We start from the raw sequence: 5,385 nt of genomic DNA, 5'->3' as shown, positions 1-5,385 counted from the left end.
TTGAAGAGCACTGGGTCCAGGACTGAGCCCTGCAGTATTTAGCTCGTTACCTCTCCACAGTTTGAGAAGGAACCATTGATAAGCACTCTTTCAGTACAATTCTATAGCCAACTCTGGATCCACCTGATAGTTGTTCCATCCAGACCACATTTAGCTTGCTTGCTAATCAGAATATCATGGGGCACTTTGTCAAAAGCTTGCCTGAAGTTGAGGTATATCATGTCTGCAGCATTCCAACAGTCAACTAGGAACGTTAACTGATAAAAAATGATATAAAATTAGTCAGGCAGGATTTGTCTTGATAAATCCATGTTGGCTTCTAGTAATCACTGCATTATTTTCAAGGTGCTTACAGATTGATGGCTTTATAATCTGCTCCAGAATTTTCCCAGGGATCAATGTCAGGCTGACTGGGCAGTAGTTCCCAGGTTCCTCCTCCTTTTTGCCCTTTTTGAAGATAGGGACAACATTAGTCATCTCCAGTCATCTGGCACTTCACTGGTCCTCCATGATTTTGCAAAAATAATAGACAGTGGTTCTGAGAGTTCTTCAGCCAGTTCCTTCAATATTCTAGGATACAGTTCATCAGACCTTGCAGATTTGATTTTGTTCAAAATGATTAGGTATTCCTTGACTATTTGTCTATCAGTCTCAAGCTGCAATCCTGCCCTTCACGTTGGGGAAAGACTAAGCCAAAGTAGGAATTGAGCACTTCTGCCTTTTCTTTGTCATCTGTTATCATTTTGCTATCGTCATTGAGTAGGTGTGCCCCCATTTCTTTTCTCTATCTATTACTATGGATGCATCTGAAGAAAGCTTTGTTGTTGCTTTTAGCATCCCTCGCCTTTTCTCATTAGGGTTGCTTGCCATGGAACCTTATTTATAAATGTGATTGAATTAATAATTTAACCACATTAAATTATACATCTCAGATCAGTTTTCTTCTGCTGTCCAAAGCAGGCAAACTGCTGCTGTGCATTTAAGCAGCTACTTTTAAATTTGATAAAATATCATTAAATGTCTAATATTCCAGTAAATGAAACAGTAGCAGGAAATGATGATAGCTGCACATTTGTACACCAAATCTTGTCAGGTTTGGGGCTGAATGTGGCTCTCCAGGTCTCTCTGTCTGGCCCTCATGACTGTCCCCAGGCCACACCCCTCATGAGCCTTGCTCTGTACACTCCCTTAGTGCTCTTGCCTGGCTGAATTGAGTCCTTGAACTGTGAAAATGCCCCTTGTTTACTGGATGGAGATATGACAGCATTGGCAGATAGGTTAAATTGGTGATCTCTCAGTTGGTACGGAAAATATAGTTAGTAAGATAAGTAATAATGGAATTATGACACATTTTTATTTTGCCTTGCACAAAGGCTCCTTCTGGGAGGAAGGGTGAGACACAAATTTAATAAATAAAAAATGAATAAATAAATAATAAATAAATAATATTGATTATTTAGCAAGGTATAACAGGTAACAAACATTATACACTGTTAATTGGCAAATCAACGCAATAATAAACCTGTATCATTTTAGCATTAAAATACACATAGGAATTCATTTTGAAAAATTAGCTGTGTTCTCTTGACTGGACAAGCCAACAATCACTGACAAGACAATGTGCTACAAATTAGTGGATGTTCATAAACATTTTTAAACCACAATTACAAATAAACTAGTTTAACAAACTCAAATCCTAAATACAACTGTATTAAGGGGGAAACAACTAACATTTTATAGGGTGAGAAACAAATTAATACGTATTAAGCCACAAAAGCACTGACACTGAAACACTGAAAACATTCTTCACAATCCAGCAAAGGAGATTCATGCACAGAAATAGCCTCCTGCATGTATAACCAGTAAACAATGTGGATCCAGATGTGCACCAACATTCATATGTCTATCTGAATTGTCATGCTTTTCCAGGTTCCCTAAATAAATTAGATGGCTGCGTTGTTTGATATGGATGTGCATCTCCATTGGTGATCATTAGTTATGCATGACTAGTGCTCTGTCACCCCCTTTACATTTGCTGGGGGGAGGCAGATGTTCTTTTAATGATGAGGTCAGCAAGGTAATAAAATTTAACACCAGCATTGCTACTTAATGTAGTTTTATTCAGTTTTATGGACTACAACCTGGGAGACCAGGGTTTGAATCCCCACATAGCCATGAACCTTACTGGGTGACCTTGGGCTAGTCACTGCCGCTCAGCCTCATGAAAACCCTATTCATAGGGTCGCCATAAGTTGGAATCAACTTGAAGGCAGTACATTCAGCTAACAGATTATACTTCAGCATTACAAATAAGATCTTTTATTGCAGAAAATACTTTACCAGTCTCAGCTATGACGGAGCCCCCCATATTACAAGCAAGGGGGCCTCTTATGGGTCAGTTCAGCAACCCTCCCTAGACCTCTGTTAGGAACAAATTTAAAATACCCCCTCCCCTCAGAAGGGTGAGCTAGAAGCCTAGTATGCTTCTTTTTACCTGTTAATGTTCCAGCCAGATACCAAAAGTAAAGCAGACACATAGACAATTACTTGCTTGATCAAGAAAGGGGTCTCTAACCACACAGACCACAGTCTGTCGGGAGAGAGAACAAACTTTATTAGCCCAAAGCTTCATTTATATAGGTTTCATAAGCAAAACAAGATGCAATGTTTACTAAAATCATAGAATAAAAATACAATATTACCGAATAAAACAAGCACGTTTTCTTATCCTTTGTTACATTTCTCATAATTCTAAAAAGCGAGAGTTTGATAAATAATTCATACACATGTCAATCTAAGCAGCTTAATATGAGATAAGAACTGAGGAAATGCGAATAAGAGGGTTAAATTGACATTTGGTGAAAGGTAAACATGAGGCTTTAGTGTGCTTGTGTCAGCAGTATGACGTAAAACTATTGATTCATTCTACCAAAGTGTTTAGGAACACTTGTTCTGTTATGCTATTTAGCTACAATGTCAGGGTGTGTATGAAAAAATGAAGCAAGACAAGAGAAACTATCAACAATCAACTGGGATACATTTTATCTTTCCAAGATATTATTATTCCAGCCAGAGAGGCGCCTATGGGTGTTATTTCTCATGGGAAGAAACTGAACTTTGAGTTGTATTTCTCCCCCTCTCTGGGTCCCAGAACTCAGTGCAACATTGGTTCAACAGAAATGTAGGTTCTTTTAAACCACTCTTGACAACCCTAGGCAATATTTTGGGGTTAGGAATAAATTTATTCCTAACACCTCTACAGAATCTGTACCATTGATACACAATAGTTGATGTCTGCTGCCTCTCCTCTTTGTGCCTCTCTCAGAGGCAGAGAAATGACTGTTATAGGACATTTCTAGTATTGTAAATGGCCAATAGGTGGCACTACCACCTCAAAGAATACTTCCTAGTTGTTTACTACACAGTGTCATGATCTCCCCTTGTGTAAACATAACATTCTGATAAGGCATCAGGTGCTGTTCAAAGGATGGTTTCTACAAGATTCACCTTCTACTAATCTCATGCAAATGATCTAATAAAGAAGGGAAGTGTGACCTCCCACTGTTCTCTCCCAGGTTGTCAGCTTCCCTGAAAGCTCACAGCTCATTTTCAGAAGCTAACTAATATATTTCTACACAGCTCTACTTTTATGTGATTTCAGGCCCCATCCAGGTTCAGATAGGGCATTTAAAGTGAAATTGCTGGATTCCATTTATCTCCAGACAATATGACATTACAACTACATGCCTGTGACTTCAGCTAGACTGGAACCAAGAACTGTATCCTAGTTATTCTCCTTGCATGCATTATTATATAATCATAAAATGCTCCAAATTATTGGCTAACAGGGTAAAGAAAAGGCACAATAACATTTTTTATCAGGTCACTTAAACTTAAAGAGCAAAATGGGATTACATGTGATAAGAGTAAGATAGGGGAAATTCTGGCAGATTTGTAACAGACATTATACAGGCATTATACATTAAAGTCTGTTTTTATGATGTTTTGGAGTGTTTTTAGTGTTTTTGTTTGCCACCCTGGACTTCATCTGGAAGGAAGGGTGGGATATAAATTTAATAAATAAATAAATAAATAAATGAGCCCACTCACACTTACTTAAGGATTCTAAGGAGGCATGTCTAATTGCTGCAACAACCTTTTAAGTCTTTGTGGTTGTGCCTAGTTACGCAGTGTAGATATGCTGAATCCTGTGTGACCTGTAAGCTGATTCATGAAGTGCTCTGAACTGAAAATTCCATTAAACCTATTAAAGGAAAGCACATCACATCTGCATCTCGCTTCAATGGGCTTGGGCAGGACACTCCCTCTCCAGACTCTTATAGACTGATCTCGCTACTAAATGTTGACTCCAAAATTTTCATGACAGCATTGGCAGATAGGTTAAATTGGTGATCTCTCAGTTGGTACGGGAAATTCAGTATGGCTTCATCCCAGGAAGGTATATCATGGATCCAACAAGAAGATTATTTAGCATTATCAATTATAGTAAATTTAATAGAGCTCCTCTTGCTCTGCTGGTGCTTGACTTCTGGCAATTGACTTCTGGAACTGGCAATTCCTTCTAAATTTGTTCTAGCATTATCAATTCAGCCCTAAATTTATCATGGCAATAAACTATTTATATCCAGTCAACAACAATTATACAGCCACAAGAGTGGCTGTAGACTATGGCCAGTGTGGATTTTTCACATTCCACAATGTTAAATTGAAAATACCCCGCATGCCATTCTGATGCTTCCCATAAGCTCATTTAAGAACAAAACCTTACAAAACTTATATCCTGCACTCAGAAACGCTTGCTTAACAACCCTCTCAATTTCCATGGCTATAAACAAAACAGTCAGAAAGAATCTAGAGTTCAAAGTCTAAAAAGAGAGAAAAAAACTCAGAGCCCTTTTGGACTTTCTCTCAGTTCTCATAATCTGTTGAAATTCATAACAAATCAGCCATGTCCACAGAGTCCCTGTACTCTTGTTACTGACCTTGCCCCATACTCTGACCTTCATCTTCTGTAGTTTAAAAGTTAAAAAATGCCTGGCTGATTTTTAATTAATTTAAGAAATTGTGCATTGAACTGAATGATAATGTCAGGCACGCTCAGTAAGAATGGTCAGTGTTCTAAAAGCCGGACTCACATCTGCTTGGCTTGCCTAATCAGGGGGCCACACCCACACCAGACTTTGATTTCATGTGAGACAGTCATGGCTTCCCTCAGAGAATCCTGGGAAGTGTAGTTTGTGAAGGGTGCTGAGAGGAGACTCCTATTCTCCTGAGAGTGATCCAGTGGCCAGAGTTCCAAGCTACACAGGAAGTGGATTGGACTGTTAAAGACCAACCCACATGTTGTTTGCATTTTGACAAATT

The sequence above is a fragment of the Rhineura floridana genome, chromosome 7 (assembly GCF_030035675.1).
Source record: "Rhineura floridana isolate rRhiFlo1 chromosome 7, rRhiFlo1.hap2, whole genome shotgun sequence".
In the NCBI taxonomy this organism is placed as follows: Eukaryota; Metazoa; Chordata; class Lepidosauria; order Squamata; family Rhineuridae; genus Rhineura; species Rhineura floridana.
The sequence above is the reverse complement of the archived record's forward strand: the minus strand, read 5'-3'. Positions refer to the sequence as shown.